This window comes from Saccopteryx leptura, chromosome 8 (assembly GCF_036850995.1).
Source record: "Saccopteryx leptura isolate mSacLep1 chromosome 8, mSacLep1_pri_phased_curated, whole genome shotgun sequence".
Lineage (NCBI taxonomy): Eukaryota > Metazoa > Chordata > Mammalia > Chiroptera > Emballonuridae > Saccopteryx > Saccopteryx leptura.
Window position 1 is genome coordinate 87,902,825 of NC_089510.1, and position 21,410 is coordinate 87,924,234.

Here is a 21,410-nt window from a genome sequence, read left to right on the forward strand (position 1 = left end):
TGTTCAGCGCCTAGCATTCAGTTGGACCTCTCAACCCAGGCTTTCCACACTTTGTAGCCTGTTTCGGCTGGGAAGAAGAGGCACTAGTCTCTGCTTGCGACTAGTGTAGTATAGATCTTATTATCTGCCAAGTCCTTCTTGTTAGCGTTTATCCCTGAATATGGAGGCTCTATCAATCAGAAGTTGCCCCCGCCCCTTTAGTGAGAGGCACTAAAAAATATCACGCCTCTTGTCTTGGGTCGCTGAACTGAGAGAGATTTTATCAATTAAAACCGAGGGTGCGCAGATTTCACGGGTTAAGCTAATTTCAGTGATTGGGTCGCAGCTGTGCTCCCGAAGGTATTTCAGGCTGCCTGCATGCGCCCCTCCCCCAACGCTTGATTGTTAGCTTGAATGGCTGGGTGAGGTGCCCCGCCCACGGAGAGAATCTCCCAAGTAGGGAATACCGCCCTGGGGCCTCTCCCGCTCCCCCCGCTGCTGGCGGCTGGGGCGCACTGGGCGCAGGATGATGGGGTACCCTGGGTGTGCGGGCCAGCAGGGCGCTCTGGGCGCGTGGAATGCCCAGGGTACACGCGCGAATGGGGTGCTCCGGGCACCGGTGGCTGGCGACTCTCACTCACAGTGCGCGGGCCGCTGGGAGCATTAGTGGTGCTCGCTCTGCAACCAGACCGGGCGCGCGCCAGCGGCTGCTCGCCGCTCCGGAGTGTGGGCGGTGCTCGCTCTGCAACCGAACCGGGCGTGCGCCTGCGGCTGCTCACGGCTGCTGCTCGCGGCTGCTTGCGGCGGCTGCTCGCAGCTCCCGAGTGTGGGCTGACTCACCACAGGTGCACTTCCTCGCGGCTTGAATGAACGTCCCTGCGGTAGCTTCCTCCACACCCTTGTCTCTCAGATTCAAATGATAACAGTCCTTTCGCTTTCAGTTTGTGTGGAACTCCGGAATGCTCCGAGGATAAATTTTCCTGTTTCTAGTTGATAAATTTGTTGTGATTTTGGGGAGATCTGTCGGATGCGCTGCTCACGGCGCCATTTCCGTGATGTCTCTATGAATGTGTTCTTAAGAGGATACAAAAACCCAGAGACCACCCAAGGAAATAGAATCAATACAGAAACTCATTGAATTGGTTTTTTTGATCAATCTTAACAGAGAGAAAAATGAGAGCTGACAAGAAAAATATTGTTAATAAATAGTGTTTTGTGTACCTACCATATTTGGTAGTTCATCCTATAGTTAACAGAAAAACCCAGAATTTTTTGCTCATTCAATTTAACACACACACACACACAAGCAAACATAAAGAAGACAAGAAGGAAAATGGTAAGTATAAAGTTATAAGCAATTTTGCCATTATGATCCTGGTTTCTTTTTAATTTTGTTGTAACTCAAAATTATTTTCTGGGAGAAGGAGAGTGTTCCACACTCCCAGTGACATCCCGATGCTTGGAAACTGCAGCAGGTTCCCTCTGGTCTGAACCTTCCTTGGTGTTCAAGTGGTGATAAGCTCTCAGGAAAGTGGGCTAAGGATAATGCGATTATTTTAGCTTGATATTTATTTTTAAAACCAGAAATATAATTTTTTTGTTGCTCTGTCATGTTGGTTTTTCTGGATATATCCTTTTTAATCATTGATTATGTTCTATTCTGGACAGTCACAGATGTCAAAAAATACTCTTAAAATTGTCAATCTTTGGTCAAGATGAAAATCTCAAGATTAATGAAAAAAAAAGTTCAATTATATTTTTAAACGGATGGAAGAAGTCATGAATACTCTGGGTCATGTTGTCAGTACATTTGAAGGACATTATAATCTTAGTGGAACCCAACAAGAAAAGGATAATACCAAGACACATGACAACTAGGTTAAGACCTTTTTTAGAAAAACAAACCCTTCCCATGCTCTAAAGAGCTGATCCTCCACATACACACCCATAAACATAAATCCCCACTACACTAACAGCGATTTAAAAAGAAAAACCAGAGCAAAACACGTAGATTACTAAAACTTGCAGTAATATTAATGAAAATTTAAAAAAGAAGATTTTTGTCTTTATTAACATTTATGCAGTTTGGCTTGTTAACTGACTGTAGAAATCAAATAAGGATTAGAGGAAAAGGGATTTAGGATTCTACTTCAGACTTAAAAGCTTTATTGCTATTTTTAGGAAGCCAGTGACACTAGTTAAGTGTCCAGTTTAGCATACTGATCCATGGTGCGGCTTGCAGCGGGGACATAAGTAATCAGTGCGTTAATGATTTTACGTTTCCGATTATGTCAGGGTTCTGACCATTTTGGAGACTTCCGATTGCATGGTTCTTCTGTGAAGACACCAGTGCTTTCTAATCTAGCCTGCTGGCTGAACACAAAACAGAGTAAGCAGGGAGAGAAATAACATCACAATAGATTCCCGCCACTAACCTTGCACATTCACGGTGAACAAACCCTTTACTTTAAATCAGCAGGATAAGTGGGAAAGCTAGTTTTGAGAAAGCCTATAGCAAGTAACACTAATGGCAAATGGATAATTCTGTGTAATGAAGGCTGCCTATGACTATGTTTTAATCAGTAAATAACATTTAGCAGCATTTTTCTAACCCAGTAAAAGATCTTCTGTTGGTGGAGGAAGTCTTCACAGACAAGCTCACTGAAACAGAGCACTTAGCAACAGCAAATCAAATGCAGCCCTTCAATGAAGTTGTTAGACACGCAACATCAACCACCGCTGCCATATGAGAGGGCTTGTTAAAAATCAATTCATTCTCGGGATCAAAGCTGAAAAATCGTTCCACAGCCTGCTTCATATCAATAGACAATTTTGTGCAGTACATCACAAGCACAAAAATAAAGTTTAGGAACAGTGGAGAGCCTCAGAAATCTGAGTTCCAAACAATGTTTAAAATGGATTTCTGTCAGATAATAAAGGATGAGCTTAAACAGAACACGGTGTCAGACAGAAAGGTTGAGCCCTTTAACATAATACATGCAATCAATAAACTTTCTCTTTTAGTTTCAATATGCAAAATAAAGGAGGGTCCAATTTTTCAAAATAGGGCTCTGATACAGACCTTGATAAGGCTTTTAAAATCTTATCAAGGAATAGTTGCTTCTGATCTCTGCATGTTTATGTGCATGACTGTGTGAATGTATATATGTGGATATGTACACATGCACATTTAATAGCAAATAATTAAGTTCTGACATTAAGAAACAAGTCATGGCTATTATGTTTCTTACTTTTTAAAAAATAAAACAAATTTTAATTTGTTAGAGCTGCCTAGACCCAGTCACTGAATAAACATACAAATTATTTTCCACAATTCAGTAAAAAGAAATATATCTGTTATCTTAACAAAATATATGTTAAAATAGGTATTGTATACATTTACTTGGGGACAATTTCCTAGTTATTACTATAAAAGCTTCAACTAAAATTAAATCACACTATTGTTATTCCAATAAGAATTGGGCAATCATTCATAATTATAGCCTAAATAAATGAGTTGGAAAATAGCTGATTTAAAGAGGTCATACATAGTCTGAGTTTTAATTTGAAATTAATAACTGCATGACTTGTGTCTGGTAACAATTCCTTATTAAAAATGAATAAAGGCAGTGCCTGGAAGTAAATGTTTCCTACCTCATGGCTTTATTCTCTTGATAATTGTTAGGGGTTTGGAGAGGATGGGAGACATGGTTATGGCCCTCTGTGGCCCCTCTGTTATTACAAGATAAGGGAAATTGTACATGTAGATAATGAAGGGGTAAGAGGAAGAGAAATCCCACACTTATTAAGTTTGGTATGCTTTACTCAGCTATCTCTTCCTCCCAGAAGATCTTATCTACTGATAGGCACAGTCTAACTTCCCCATTATTTCAAAGCCTGGATATAAGTAGTTAAGATCTCTTTGGGAATACTTCAGGACAGTCTACCCTTTGGAGAACACACGTTCCCCTCTAAACCAAGGGCCCTCAGCCCCTGCAAGCCATTTTCTTTGTGTTAAAGTGTAACTCCTGATAAACAACTAGCCATGCCTTGAGCTATTACAGTTGGTGCAAAATAATGTGTCACTGCCTTTTGTTTATTGTATTTTCTAAAATAGGAATGAACGACTCCCAATCATAATTCACTCTCCCTTCTAAAGCTCTGCATCTCATTCAACTTATGATTAGATACTCAATACAATATTCTTGGAATTATGTGTCATATATATTTTGTAGGTCATCCATTCTACAAAATATTAACCAGAATATGTGTTACAGGATCTTCCATTTCAGTTTGGGCAATTAGTTACTTCTAAATTATAATACCTTTTCTTTCATACTACCTGCATTGTATATCTCTTCTGTTGGTTCATTTAAGTCTCTGGCTCTACCTCAATGTTAGGAGCAAATGGAAGACAGAAGTTGTACCTGTTGCTCTTCATAGCATCAGCACCCAGGGTAGAGTTTACACGTAAGAGGCTTTCACTAAATACCGATTGGGTAAGTGAATAACTTGATTGTTTCATCCAGCTAGTCACAGTACAAGAAAGTTTATAGATCACTTGTGGTTCATCATAACATCCTTATCTTTTTGATGCATTTCTAGCCTCCTTAGGCATATTCCCTTTGGAAAATTCCAGTAAAATTATTTGTCTTCTACCCCAGTTTAAAGTGATATTACCCACTCCCCACTTTCTTTCCCAAGGCAACACCATGGTGTAGCCCTGAATGTGTTTACCTCCTTACTGACCAGAAATGACACTGAAATCACTGGAAAGGTGTATTAGTGATAGTAAAATCCACCACACTCACATAGAAAAATGGGAGAATGGGAAGGGGCCATCTCTGAATGAGAGCTCTCATTACAATTCTGAAAACTCTTTTAAGGAGATGAAGAAAAAGTCAAGGAGGAGTGTAAGTCATAACTTACATGATCACAGAAGGCACAATGGCCAAACAGGAGCCTAGTGACCAAACACTTGAAAAGATTTAGATCTTGCAGATGTGGATGATTGAGGTGAGGTATGAGGCTACTAATCAGGACTCACTGATGCTTGTCAACAGAACTTAGATCTATCACTTCCATTCCACAAGTGGACAAAGATGAAAAAAAAAAAAAAAGGACGTACAGAGAAAGCTGGAAACAGAGTGAAAGATCTTGGAAACCGCCTGGCGCCTCTCCCTCACTGTTATGGGTGACCTTCTGGAAGTCAGCTCACTCACACAAGTTAGCATCAGTGCTGGGACAGAGTGCCAACATCCAGTCTCAACTCCACTGTGTTTCCCACTGCACCACAGGTTTCCAGTTCAAAAGGCCACCCAGTCCTCAAAAACTGACATTTTACTGAAGAATAATGAAAAGAATGATTTCAACAGTGTCCTTGCTACAGGAACAATTCAGGTGAGATTTTTAAAAGAAGAAGAAGAAGAAGTAGACTCTGGCCAGTTGGCTCAGAAGTAGAGCATGTGGCAGTCCTGGGTTCAATTCCTGCTCAGGGCACACAGGAGAAGCTTCTCCACCCTCCATCTGCTTCTCTACCCTTCCCCCTCTCCTTCCTCTTTATCTCTCTTTTCCCTCCCATAGCCATGGCTCCACTGGAGCAAAGTTGGTTTGGGTGCTGAGGACGGCTCCAGGGCCTCTGCCTCAGGCACTAGACTGGCTCCAACCGCAATTGAGCAACACCCAGATGGGCAAAGCATCATCCCCTGGTGGGCATGCCAGGTGGATTCAGGTTGGGCGCATGTGGAAGTCTGTCCAACTGCCTCCCACTTCTAACTTCAGAAAAATACAAAAAAAAAAAAAAAAGAAGTCATTTTTCTACGTTCCTGTAGAGGTGTTTAAATAGTCATGGTCCACAAAACCATTCTCAAAAGGTCCTAGAACTAGAAAGAAGAAAAAATATTGCTACTTATAGGTTTAAGTACTGTTTTAAAATAAAACCCATCAGTTTTCTAGACATTGACATGATATATTGGAAAGTATACTAGCTGGGTTATTTAGGACAATGTAGTTGCTTCTCTAAGTTGCAATTCCTCAAACAAACTGTGAAGCATTCCACCTCCTCAAAAGCATAATAGGATTAATAGTGAAAAGCCACATAAAATACTTAAAGACATCCTTAATACATAGTGTGCTGTTAAAAAGCTAGTTTTCCTGCTTCCAAATAAATGCATATTACTTTATAGTGTTCTGAGTTTCCTTCTATAGTGAGCTTACTTGATAAATTAAGACTCACTTAGGTGTTTTTTTTTTTCATAAGGAGAACTTGGATCTTTATCTCAATTTTTTTAGCTTGAGATCTTGGATAGAAGCAAGAAATGTTGTCTTAAAAAAACATTTCATATTGTCTAGTGTAACTCTACCTTCTAATACACAGAAAAATTCCCCAAGAGGTAAAGTAATTTATCTAATGTCATACTATTATATGGGGCAGAAACAGGACTTGAATCCAAAGTAAGTTCAAGGACAGAACTCGACATCGCCTCAGTTAAATTAGCTAGGTCTCAGTTTCCTTTCCATTAAAACAAACAAACAAATAACTTGGGCTACACCCAAAGTTTCTTCTGTTATAAATATCATAGGATTTAAAAGGAAGAAAATGAACAAACATTTTCTGAGCATCTACCAAATGAATAGCAGATAACTTGGAAGATAATTTTGCTCCTGTATGTGAATGTTGATCCTATTGCAAAGACTCATACTGTATAGCTATGTAACCATCAGTTATACCATATTTTCTATGGTAAACTGGCTGTTTTTAAATCCATCTAAATCATACCATTAAAATGATAATCATAAAGACAATATGGCAACATAAAAATGCTAATGGCTTAATATTAATTGAAAGACTAGTCCATAAAATTGCATACTTTCTATAATTATGACTTTGGGTGCTCACTTTTTCCTTAGGTGCAAAAGCAAGTCTTCACCCTAATCTCTGTGTGCCTGTGCCTGGTCCAGAGGCATTTGTTGAATTAAATTACACTAGATTAAAAAGAAAAAAATAACATGTGGCTATACCTAATAATAGCTTGAACTCATACATAAAAATGATACTGTTTGGTGCTGGGTTATCCAAGTAGATAATTTTTCCTTCTGTTTTTAGCTTCTCACTAAAGGAGTAGCATGAGAATACTTCCCTTTATTTCTGACTTCCAGTTCAATCACTGGGATATTTAAAAGACTAAGGTTTGATGCTATGAAGTGCATATTTCCTTGGAGAAAACCTGCCAGCTTTTCTTAACTTACCAACTATAGTGAAAATTTAGTCGGAAGATGTGAGGAAAATTTATGCTTCACTAATATGCTCTTCTCTTCTATCCTGCATTATTGTGCATCAACTTTGACCTCTTTTGCAAGAATTGTAAGTACCAATCAGCAAAAGATACAGTTAGCTCAGAAAAATACTGTCCTTTAAAAATGGAATGAGGCATTCATTTAAATGGTCACAATGACAGATAATGCATGTTTTAGCATTTTTCACCATTCATTTTTAGATTTAAAAAAAATCAGAAAAATACAAAAAAAAATTCAAATGTAAAAAAGCAACCATAGAATGAAAGAGTAGAGCAGGAGATGTGGAAACAAAGCTGAGCTCGAGCCTAGCCGGCGTCTCACAACGTTCTCTTCCACTAGGGAGAGCCAGAAAATACAGACCAAGGTGAGAAAAAGCAAACAAGCAAACAAAGACCTTGTATTGCTCGGAAACCCTCTTTGCATTGTTCAGTAAAAGTATCTAAAATTGGAAATAAAGCCAAGGGATGATTGTGGGTCCTTTCTATATACAGAACAGGTCCAGCAGAGATGATTTCTTTTCTAGGGCAGAATTTCTCAGTGTGAAGGCCAGTGAGCTTTGGGGCTTGATGATTCTTTCTTGAGGGTGTGAGAGCAGGGAGGGCTGCCTGGTGCATCTTAGAATGTTGAGAGGTTCCTGTGAACTTTATCCACTAGGTTCCCGTAGCACCTTGTGGATGGTCAAGACCAAAAATGTCTCCAGATTTTGCTAAATATCCTCCAAGGAAAAAATACCCTGAATTACCAAGAAATACTGCTTTTGGGAAATGCATTATTACTAAAATTGTAGTTTTTTGTCTGGTAGAGATACAAATGATTTCTGTCTGGTAGAAAAGATATAATCAAAGGTTATGGCATTTTTCCCTGTTGAGCATTAATAGATATTGTCTCTAATTTGGCAAACTTATTTCATTATACTTTTCCCAACTAACTACATGATTTCTCTTCCTCAAAGGCCCTTTAAATCATTCCACCATACTGAGGGTTCTCTTATTAGTGCATTAAGTAAACTACAATGTACCTTTACTTGATATTTGTACAAGATATTTGTTTTTAAAAATTCTCTTTCTTTTAAAGTGAGAGAAGGGGGTACAGAGAGACAGACTTCCACATAAGCCCCCACCAGGATCCACCCAGTAAGCCCCCAACTGTTGATACTCTACCCATCTAGGATCATTGCTTGGGCAACCAAGCTACTTTTATTCTGAGAGGGAGGCTCCATTGAGCCATCCTCAACATTGAGGCCAGATTGCTGCAGAACCAGTTGAGCATGGCTGCAGGAGAAGAAGAAAGAGAAAATCAGAGAGAAAGGAAATGGGAAGTGGAGAAGCAGATGTTCACTTCTCCTGTGTGCCCTGACTGGGATACAAACCTGGGACTTCCACACTCCGGGCTGACATGCTACCACTAAGACAACTGGCCAGTGCAAGAATTCTTAAACAATACTTTGACAGCCCTTTCCATCTTTATAGAAATACGTATGGTATCTTTTCCCTAATAAACCAATTCTATAAACCACAGAGTGACCTAATGACCTATGAACTCCTGACTGTTCCATCATCAACCATAGAAGTTTTCTACTTTATGAATAGTAAGATTTGTATGTTGACACATGGCGATATAATCTATTTAAATTCCACTTAAGTAACATTAAAACAGAAGATTATTTAATTAGACAATTACTTTTCCTGCCAAGAAAACAACATAAATCAAAAATGCTTTGTTTCAGGTAGGAAAATAAATAAAAACTTAAACAATTATAATTTGAAAAAGTAACCACCAAAACCCATCACTGACCAATACAGAAACACAAATATAAGAATGTACAAGAATGTGAGCATGCCTCTGGTTTGGGAAAAGTGTCTGGCTGGGAATTTATAGCATAGTTTAGCTTTTATTTTTAGGTATTTATTTCTCAGTTAGTTACCTTCTACTTATGATAAACTAGAAAGCCCAGCGGTCATACGAAATGACCTCTGTTCTAGATATTATAAATTGTAATTAAAATGATTTGTGCAAAGGTGTCTGCTAATTCAAACTGAATTACCCAGGGCAGGCGGCAAGGACGCCCCTTTGCTTACTGCCCCATGGGGTTTCCCCTTTCTACTTGCTTAATTGCTTAAAGTAGACCACTGGTGGTACATTTCTTAAGAGCCACTGCTAGCTCAATAAATAAAGGTGATTTAAATAATAAAATGTTAATTCACATGTCAAAGATCTCTTTGTACACAACATTTCTTGTGTAGATCTTTCCATCATTTTTAAGCTCATCTTGCAGAGGACCATCAATTATTTTTAATTTTACGTCCGTTCTTTCATGAACTCTTGAACAGGCAACATAAAGTTGACCGTGTCCAAATGCAGGCTCAGGTAAAAAAAATACCAACACACTTAAGCGTTTGGTCCTAAGACTTATTGATGGTCATACCAAAGGCAAGTTTTACAGGAAATTGTCTACGTCTCAATTGAAACGGCAACCCTGTTTGAGATGGAGCCAAATCAATTCTTGGAATGACATGTATTTCACCTTTAGAGGAGCCAGTCAAAGACTTAGCTATTATGACATTATTTTTCAATTGGAGAACCTCTAGTCTTGTACCATTGCAAAGACCCCCTCTGGTGTTAAGATTTCTTAACAGTATAATAATTGCTCCGATCTTTAACCTCAATTTGTGAGGTGACATGCCAGAAGGCGGGACTATTTGAATGCCGTGGCAACTTCACCCCATTGGCTAGTACATTTACGCAAGCAACCAATAAGCTATCGGCGACAAACAGACACTTAAGCCGCATATAATAAAGATAATACTTTTCCCTTTTTTCATTTTCATTGTAGTAAATTTAAATTGAAAGGAAAAAAATTTCAGAGTACAGGTGATAGAAGGACATGGTAAAAATTATGAATGCATTGAATAAACAACTAAAGTTGGAGAATGCTCTGCTATAAGAAAGTGATACTTAAAATGAAACTTGGTTTATGATTGCTTAATCTCAAGTTTTCTTTTTAATCAATTGTTAAGAAAAATCTCCTTCAGGTGTCAGTCTTAGAGACACACTAGTGAGGAAAGACCAGTAGATTGAGGGTCAGGAGGACCTTCGTTCATGCTGTGGACATGTCACTAGCTGGGTGTGAAATCTTGAGTGGGTAAGCCCACTGAACTACAATTTCATAATGTTTAAAATTCAGAAAAAATTATTAAAGTCTTTGAGAATCTTTGAGAATTTAAAGTGCAGAGATTGGGTCCTATGATCATACTAATTTCACCATCTCCTACACTTCTAATTACTTCATGCCTGCCAGTTTTCTCTTCCCAGTTAGACCATAAATAAGATAATTGAGAAGAGGAATCACAGCAAATGCTTTTGTCAGTACTATTTTAGGCAATGGTGGCCATAGTAACACTCAATCACTGTGTGGGCATCGTTTGATAATTGGTTAGCTTTTAGTTTCCAGAAGAAAACTTCTGTTTTTATGTTAAATAAAGTGAAATCCATATAAAAAATTTAAAATTTGAAAAAGTGTTTTGTTACACTATTTTGTGTACAGTTTATTGTATAAGGACATGACGAATAATTAGAACTCTCCTAAAGTACATAACTTAAGCTACTAATCAACATCTACCTGATCAGTAAGAAAAACTAAAAAGATAAATTTGAAAAATTTTTAACCTAGAAGGAATTGTCAAAATGACTAGAGTACTCTAGAATGGTACTGTTGAATACAGTATCCATTAACCACATGTGGCTTTATAAAATAAAAAATTTGGCTCCTCAATTGCATTAGCCATGTTTCAAATGTTCTGTAGTTACTGGCTACCATTTAAGACCTATAATATAAGGGGTCACTTCCATTACGGCAGGAAATAGCACTTCTCTAGACCATCTAAAAAACTTCTTTAATTGAGATAACAGGGAAAGGAAACTGAGTCTCTCCAATCATTTCTTAACACAGGAAAGTCTGGGTAAAGAATGTCCTTTAAGAATGAGAGCTTATCAAAATTTTTAAATTAAACTATACTAAGTGGAACAAAGGAATAGCATTTATAAAATAAGAAATGTATTAAAAATGTAAAAGTCAGAATATAGAAGAAATACAAAATAATTCTTCATTGGAAATGACTTTCACATTTATTCCAGCAAAATTGAAAAATAGAAGACAAACAAAAATTAATAAATGCTAGTTCAACAAATACAGACTATAAGTAAATTATTGAAAAGATACAGTGCATGCAACTAGGTATTTAATGATATATATTTTATTTACCTCAGTTTCTTTATTTCTTCATCCTACCAGATGGGTTATTTGAAATAACTCCAATTTCATACACAGAAAAGTGAGATTCTGGCAGATTGCTAACGGAAGATTTTTGGCCCTCTAGGCAAGCAGCTGTGAGTGTAGAGGGATGTGTGAAAAAAAATGTGGTTAGTTGTCCCAGTATAACCCGAGCTCTAGGTTGATCAGGCGTCCCTGATTCGACTTCCCCGTGCAGTGGGACACTCCTGCTTGTCAGCAGGGCTGGCAGCCTCTTCCAGACCACTCTTGAGGTGGCTATGAGGATGCTACTAATCAGTGCTGATACTAACTGCCACCGGAGGAAAGACACGACCACACAAAAGTTAGTTGCAAGAATCACACAGGCAGTTTATTACTCACAAATCCTTTTGGCATGCCTGGGTACAGCTTAAGGGGGCCCCGTCAGCATGCTCCTCTTGGCTGGCTTTGGTCAGAGCTCAGAGCAGCGTGGAGACAGTCCACGTTCACGTTGGAGTCTGAGTGACTACCTCAGCAGGGGGGCCCTCAGCTTTAGTACCTTTTCTGGCCAATGCCTACTAACAGGTGTCAATCTACAGGATTATCACCTCAAATCACCTTTTTGGGAGTTCCTCGCAGGGAGCCCTTTTTATGTTATACTGAAATGTTACATCAAGCCACTTTTAAGATGTTCCTAGGGAAGCTTCTTGTTTATGTTAACTTACAGAGTTATGACATCAAGCCACTTTTTATCTATGTATAACTTCACACACACACTAACTGGGCCCTGCTCGAAAGTCAGAGTCTGTTTATCACATCTGGACATACTATATTAATTCCTATTCAGATGGCATAACTTTATTTAATTTCCTTAATTAATTTTAATATTATATTTAGTTACTTTTATATAGCTTCCATTTTTTTATATTTCTATATATTTTACTATAATATTATATTACTACAACATTAGTGAAAAGGTGGGTAGACATCAAAGCATAAAAGAGGGCCCAGCAAAATCTATACCTTTGTCCTTATATCTCTGTCCATCTGTGTTAGCTACAAAGGAGTTAGCCAGGACTATGGGGCTGAGGCAGGGGACAAGTATGTCCTTAAGGAAGAAAAAAAGCATCATATCTGTATAATGTTTTCACAATCATTGACAGGGGTGTTAAATCATTGTATGTCAACCTGGTTCCTGTCATTTAGTAAGTTCTAAATAATTTCATTGAACCAGAGATGTAAAATGGTCATGAAATTTATCTCTGTTTCTTATTTGTTTCTGTCTGTAATAAACACGGTTTCGCAGAAGTTCTCACTCTCTGGAAGGCCTGTGTAGACAGGAATGGCATTCTCTCAGATTGCAGGTGTTCTCACAGCCTCTGAAACCAAGTGTGGGTCGCCTTCCGCTTTGGTACCAGGTCTCACCCACGCTTGATTTCATGGGCCAGGAGAGCAAATCTGGTGGATATTACAGAGGTCTGAAGTCAGGAGAATCATCAGAAAAAGGTAAGAAAATAAAGCAAGAGAAGACGTAGTAAAATTATTAGATAATACTTTTAAAAAGAGCTGTTAAAAATGACTCAGAAAGACATTTCAAGGGCAATTTTCCATTCAGATTATCTGTACTATCTCCAAAATAATTTGTAGTGACATGTAAATATCCAGAAACTCTTGTTTTTGTTTTTGTTTTTTTTTTCATTTTTCCATTGATTTGACAGAGAGGAAGAGAGAGAAGAAAAATAGAGGCAGGAAGAGAGAGAAAGAAGCATCAACTCATTGTGCCACTTAGCTGTACACTCACTGGTTGCTTCTCATATGTGCCCTGACTAGGGATTGAACCCAAGACCTCGGCACACCAAGATAATGCTCTATCCACTGAGCCACCAGGCCAGGGCCAGATATCCAACAACTTTTGAAATGCATTTTGTATATATGTCTTTACTGCCTATTTTTTATCATTGAGGAAATTCAACTACACGATGTCTTTTACCCCAATCATTCCAGATCTAAGCTTTTAACTTCTTTCATCATCAAACTGTATTTGTAAAGTACCCTCTTCTGCATAGTCCTATTAATGTTGGCTTATTCTAGTAGGAGCTACCAAAAGAAAAACGCAATTTAAGATATATTGCCAATACATAACTTCACTGAATTTCTTCATAATACCTAAAGCCTCATCTGACAAATTTAATTTTAGAAAATATAGAGCTTTCAACTTAACATTTATAAATTAGCAAAATGCAATTAGAGTCCACATAAGATTATCAAATAAGAATAAAATTTAAGTACCATAGCATAGAACTGAAAGATATCTTAGAAATAAACCCATAGTCAACCAAAATCATTTAGAGGTGGTAAAGCAGATATTTTTGGCCCTCATTTTAATCTGAGTTTGGAAATGGGACACTAAAGGTTGCTGAAATCAGTGACCTTTGTCAATCCAACATGCCCAAGCTCCATGCTTTTCCTCCAAAAAGAATAACAGGCTAAGGACATTTTATGCCCGATCCTGACAGTGGCTCCTATTCAGTTTCATTTCTACCTGGCCCCCTGCTCAGCTTCACCTCCCTGTCATCAACTCTTGCACCAAGGGTTAAATCTGGTGTTTCCATTTTGTGTCTTGGCTTTTTATCTTTAGTGCTAAAGATTCTATCTAATATTAATTAGCCTCGTTGGCATTTTTCCTTTCTTGCTTCCTAAGACAGAAAAAAACCATTTGGTTTTGGTCTGCTCCCCACCCCTATAACCACCACGACTACCACCTGTCTACACCAAACACACATGAACTCAGAGAATGAGTAAGAAAGAGGGCTTGGGGAGAGATGCAGAAAACTGATAGAAAGGGATAGAAGGGTAGTTTATAATGGCCACAATATGAAAGTCTCTAAATTCAATGGCAGAGAATTTAGGTAATTTAACAGTCAGTGGTGAGCTACTAAAGACTAGTTAAAAAGCTGTTGCAATGTTCATGTGAAAAATAAGGAGGGCCGCCTAACCAGGCGGTGGTGCAGTGAATAGAGCATCAGACTGAGACAGAGGACCCAGGTTCGAGACCACAAGTTCCCCAGTTTGAGCACGGGCTCATCTGGTTTGAGCAAGGGGTCACTCTGTCTGCTGTGGCCCCCTGGTCAAGGTACATATGAAAAAGCAATCAATGAACAATTAAGGCAGTAGTTCTCAAACTTTTTGAAGTTGGGGGGCATTTAAAATCCTACAAATAATTGTAGGCATACTATATACAAATTTCTGAGAAATATGTTATAATAATAAAGTCAAATATTAAAGAAAAAAATATAAAGTCCAAGCGTGCTTTTATGGTAATTAAACAAAATAAATATGACAAAATTAAATTCATTCTCACATTAAAAAACATTTTCATGTTACATTTTTTGTTATGCTTTTTAGAATTCATAAAAAAAGGAGTTAAAAATGGAAAAACAACAAAAAAGTTATCTTTTTATATATATAGATACATTCTTAGTAAGACTTAGTAAATTTGGCAGGTCCAGGCACGAATGTGTTAAGTTTTTTCATTCTTGTGTTTATGAGAAACATGAGCCTGATGTGTCCTAGAGATTTCTTCAATGTTTGGGCGTATATCTGAAAGGCAAACTCTCATTTCCTCATCAATACATTGAAGAATTCCTCTCTTTTTACTCTTAATTGTGTTGAGGGTAGAAAATCCTAATTCACATAAATAGGATGTTGAAAATCGTAGTAAAATGTTCAAAGCTTTTTTAGATACTGCCACATATTCTTCTTTTATAGAAATCCAAAAGGCATCAAAAGACAATTCCTTATGTTTAATCATCAATCCACGATCAGTGGATATAGCTGCCAGTTCTTCTTCTTCTGTTAATGTTAAACCAAAATCACTTGAAGCTTCCATGGATGGATTTCTAATCCAATCATATTGTTCAGTGTTAAGTGATGAAAAATGCTATAAATTAAATTCTGCCCTTCAACTTTCAAGTCCTAGTTTATGTATACTTAACTTTTGCTCACTTCCAGACTCAAATTCTTCAGTATCATGCTTTTTTATGAGAAATCTATCCATTTTATTTGGGTATATTTATCTAAAAATAATATAATGATGTATTAATAATAAATATAATAATGATGTGTTAACAAAAAGAGCGGTATTTCCATAATGAAATGGTATAATAGAGTAACTATATTTATTTTCATATCTGGGCACATGCCATGAACCAGTGTAGCTAGTAATTCCAGGTCCCGAGTAGGAACAGTGCGGAATTAAGAAAATACATGGAATTAAATAAATAAGGGGTCGGGAGGGCCCTGTAATTGCTGCTGGCAAGAATAAAGTGCACCCAAAAACTGCATCTTGCCTTTTTTTTGTCCTTCAACTCATTAGTTTTATTTCCTGCAGTTCATCTGTTTTTCTATATTGTAAATGTACATTGCTAACTCTTGATTTATAAATATTAGATATTATCTATTGACTTTCTGTTATGGGGGATGAGCAAGTTTTTTTTGCACATTTATACACTTTTTCTTTTTTAAATTCTCAATATTATCATCTCCAATTTTTAGTAGTGTTCATGAAATGTTTTTTATTATTATTGCTTTGTATATACTGTTCACTGCTGAGTTAAGTATGCTATACATTTTTTTAAAACATCACCTTTTGTATTGGATACCACTTATTCTTTTTTTCTTATTCACTATCTTGTTTTGGTGAGGCAAATCTCTAGTAGTTTCCTGATGTACATTTCCTTGAGACCTTGAAATTTTATTACTCTCATACACAACTGATGGGTTAATTAGGTACAGTTTTAGATTGGAATTTTCCCTTTAGAATATTAAAGGCTTTGCCTGTCTCCCATGTTGTTATTGAGAAATGTGATGGCATTCTAATGGCAAATTTCTTTTTTCCCCCTCTCTCTAGAAACTGTTAGATACTACTTTTTACCGCTGGTGTTCAGAAATTGCACAACAATGTACCTTGATTTAGAATCATTTTTCAAATGAGTTTTTCAATCAAAAGAAACACATTATTTTTGACATATTTTCTGCTATTAGTTCTTTGATCTTTTCATCCCCACATTTTTTTTTTTTTGCATCTTGCTTTATTTATAAGGCAAAGTGAGGCCATTAGCAAATCTTAACTTTACACCAAACAAAGGATAGAGGAAGAAACTTGCCTCCAGTCTTTCCGGGGAACATGGGAGGTAGTGTAAACAATCCAGCACCACAGCTGAACAGCCTTTTGCAACCTAATCAGGCAAGTGAGGTGGGGGGTTGGGCAGACTGTCAGCTTACAGCCAATTCCCCACACCTCTGTCCCAAAAATATCTAAACTCCAAAAGCCCTGTTGGTTTTTTGGTCCCCACCAGGTACATATTCTCTGGAATACCATAGGGCGCACCCAGAAATCTTCTAGGGCGCACCAGTGCACCCTGGCACACACTTTGAGAACCACCGAACTAAGGTGCTGCATGAAGAATTGATGCTTCTCATCTCTCTGTCTTCCTGTCTGTCCCAATCTGTCCCTCTCTCTGTCTCTCTCAGTCCCTGTCACAAAAAAAAAAAAAAAATGAGGAGGGCCTAAATTTTGATTTTTGGCAGGAAAGGTAAAATAATAATAACAACAACAACAATAAAAAAATTGAGCATGAACAGACCTTGATGACTGGATATTGTAGTGTAGGGAGAATACATGATGACCCTTACTTGAACGTGGGGGTTGTGATGTCATTTAATGTGAAAAAAAAAATATATATATATATATCGTATTTCACCATATATAAGACACACCATTTCTTGAAAAATTTGGGGTCTAAAAACTGGGTGCATTTTATACAGTGGTTGTAGATTTTTTTTTACATGCATTTCCTCCCTCTTCATGCTTGTTCTTGCGCTCATTTTTTTGCACTTGTTACTGGTATATTACAATAGGTTATGTTTTTCCACCTTCTGCCCAGAAATGGCTCAGAAAAGATTTTTGTACAGTGCTGAATCGAGTTAAATGTGATCCAGTTTGCAAAAATGAATGGAAATCATGCTGCTGAAGGTAAGTTTGGTCCTCCTCCAACTGAGAGATCAATCCAAGACTGGTTATGGGAAGAAGAAACCTTACTAAAAATACCATGGCAGAAGAAGGCCATGAGAGGCAAGTCAGCAAAATGGCCTGATTGAGAGAGGGAACTGAAAATATGGATTGGACAGCAAAGGGCAATTGGAATTCCTGTGTCCACAAAGATGGTCAGCATGAGGCAAGAAGAACTGCTGATAAAAAAGAAGTTACTGATTTCAAAGAAGGACATACCTGGTGCTTCAGGTTCATGAAATAGAATGCACTAAGCATGCATACAGACTTGCCCAAAAGATGTCTGAAAGCTATGAACAGAAGGTTCTTGAATTTCATTGTTTTGTCATTCAATGTTGGAAGACAAATCAGTTTGAGTTGGGACAGATTGCAAATATGGATGAAGTCCCCCTTCAATTTGATGTCCCAAGTAACAGAACTGTTGATAAGAAGGGGGTGAAAGCTGTAACTGTGAAGACAAGTGGACATGAAAAGAGCCATTATATAGTCATTCTAGCTTGTTGTGCAGATAGAATCAAGCTGCCTCTTATGCTGGTTTTTAAATGCAAAACAATGCCAAAAGAAGACTTTCCTCAATAAGTGATTGTTCACGTTCATAACAAGGGTTGGATGGGTCAGGATGGGATGAAGATCTGGTTTGAGAAAGTTTGGAGAAGGAGACCAGGTGGGCTTTTATGCAATCCTGCCCTATTGATGCTTGTTCAGTTCAGGGCACATATAACAAAAAACACAAAGACGATTGCTACAGAGCAAAAACCAAAACTTGCCATCATATCTGGAGGCTTGACGTCCCAGCTCCAACCACTTGATGTCAGCATAACAAACCCTTCAAAGCTGCCATGAGAGATGAATGGAATCAAAGGATGAAGTCTTCTGGGGACAATTTGACACCAGCAGGAATAGTGAAGAAACCAACTATTGGAGAAGTTTGTACCTGGGTGAAGAGATACTGGGATAGTATCACAAATATTATCTGACCTGTGGTGGCACAGTAGATAAAGTGTCAACCTGGAACCCTGAGATTGCCGGTTCAAAACCCTGGGCTTGCCTGGTCAAGGCACATATGGGAGTTGATGCTTTCTGCTCCACCCCCCCCCCCCCCGCCCTTTGCTCTCTCTCTCTACCATCTCTAAAATAAATCAATAAAATCTTAAAAAAAAAAAAAAAGAACTGAGATCTTTGTCAAGTCATTTAAGAAGTGTGGCATTTCAAATGCCATAGATGGAACTGAGAACAAGGCAATTTACAAAGACAATAATTTGTCATCAGACACAGATGAGGACAAGCTAATGGATGGGAGTTTTGACAGTGATAAGGAGTTGTATGAATTTTATGATGAATAAAACTTGAGTTCAATAACTTTATGTAATACATTTTATTTCAAATTTCAGGCCCCAAAATTAAGGTGCGTCTTATACATGTAAGCATCTTATACATGGGGAAATATGGTATATATTAAAGAGATTTAAAGAAGGTAGATAATGAACTAGATTCAAAATATTAAGTTAAAAATAAAAGATTTAAGAATCTTGACTTTTATACCAAAATAATAATCAAGACAGCACAAAGCCAGCAGATAGAGAGAGAACAGTGACCTAATGACAGATAAACAAGCACCTTCCAAATTTAAGGAAAAAGAAAAAGAAATAAACTTAAGAGAAAAAACACATCAATTTTTGTATAGGCCATAGGAGGTAATATTACCTTACTAGAAGTGATTTAACACTGACAAAGTTTTTTATATTGTTTTATCAAATCTGTTTTTAACTATGTTTGATATTGACACAGAAGATACTTATCTTTTTGTTATTTTGAAAGCAAACTTCATCTTAGTTTATACCAAACGTGTAATCATTTCCACCATTTTATAGTGAAATAAATACTGCAATATAGTATTATATTGATTTCCATATAGTATAATTAATTTGAGGACCTCTAGTAATCATTTACTTTACAATAGGCCTAGTGTAAAAATTGCTTTTCTCACTTAATAAGATTCTTCCATGAAATCAATTAAGCAAATAAGATAAGTTTATAAAGCTCATCCATGCATACACATTACAGAAAAAGAAGCATCTTCCATGCTTGTATTTATTCATCATCTTTACTTCAGGATATTACACATTGTCCATAATCAGAATAGGCTTGCAGTATAATTCTCCATAAATATAACAACTGAGCAGATCTCTTACCTTGCCGGGGGCTCCGATCTCCTCACTTCACTGCTATTCACTACATTGCATAGTTGACATGCACATCAGTCGCATCAGTTTCTGCATTATGCTTTGGACCCCTAATATTATCTTTAAAAAAATTTGATACAACTTTTTAAAAAACAAGTGGCTACCATACAGAAAAACAGCTTTACTATAACCCCACCACCACCACCACCACCAAACAGACATGAAGGACACTCCAGGGAGCTGTCAGTATGGGAAAAGTAATCAGTCACGTAATCTTTATTAAACACAGCACAATTAACCTGAAAGAACTGGGAATCCTCAAACACAAAATGCTTTTTGCTGCAGATTACTTTAGATTTATCTTCAGGATCAAAGGGGTTGTTTTATTTTATTTTATATTATATTATTTTATTTTATATCCTCAGTTCTGACATTAGAGTGTTTTCCTTAGATGGAATTTTTCAACTCAATGCTGATTTTTCTATCCTATAGACTTGGGTTAAAACAGTTTTAATAGACAGAGATCCAGATATGGCTTCATTGAACCATTTTTCTGGATCCTCTAAAATAAATCAACTTTTATAACTCTAATTCCAAAGATTTCTTTTTCTTTTTTGTTTTGTTTTGTTTTTTTTTTTTGTTTTGTTTTGTTTTTTTTGTGATAGAAACGGGGGTAGGGGCAGACAGACAGGAAGGGAGAGAGATGAGAAGCATCAATTCTTCATTGCAGCTCCTTAGTTGTTCATTGATTGCTTTCTCATATGTGCCTTGATGGGGGGGGGGGGAGAGTTACAGCAGGAAGAATGACCCCTTGCTGCTCAAGTCAGCAACCTTAGGTTCTAGCTGGTGAGCTATGCTCAAACTAGATGAGTCCGCGCTCAAGCTGGCAACCTCGAAGTTTTGAACCTTGGTCCTCTGCCTCCCAGTCTGACACTCTATCCACTGTGCCACCACCTGGTCAGGCTCTAACTCTAAAGATTCCATGTCATCTTAAATTTTTCAAATGCCTGAATGTATCATATTTCTCCATATACAAGACACACCTTAATTTGGGGGCCCAAAATTTGAAAACAAATGTATTACATAAAGTTATTGAACTCAAGTTTTATTCATTTTACAATTCATACAATTTCTCATCACTGTCAAAACTTGCATCCATTAGCTTGTCCTCATCTGTGTCTGATGATGAATCACTTTCTTCAACAATGAGCATAAAAACAAGCAAGAAAAAGCGAAAAATTCAAGTAAAAAAATCCACAATCACTGTATAAAATGCACCCAGTTTATAGACCCAAAATTTTTCCAAAAAAGGTGCATCTTATACATGGGGAAATAAGGTATTCTTTACTCCACAAGTATTTTTTAAGGTGTAAAAAAGAGAAATATTATCTATTTCATGGTTTCACCCGGTCTGAGACATTACTTTCTCACATAAAGTACAGTATTAGGTTACTCTCCCCACTCACAATCAAGTATTGATTTGGGACCAAAGTGTTGCACCATCAACTCACTGCTTTTAATCAGCCACTATTGAAGGCCAACAAATGAATAATTCAATTATTTCAGTCCTTGGTGAGTAGCTCAGATACAAAGACTTATTCTGCTCACTATGGAAAATACTGGTGAGAAAGGA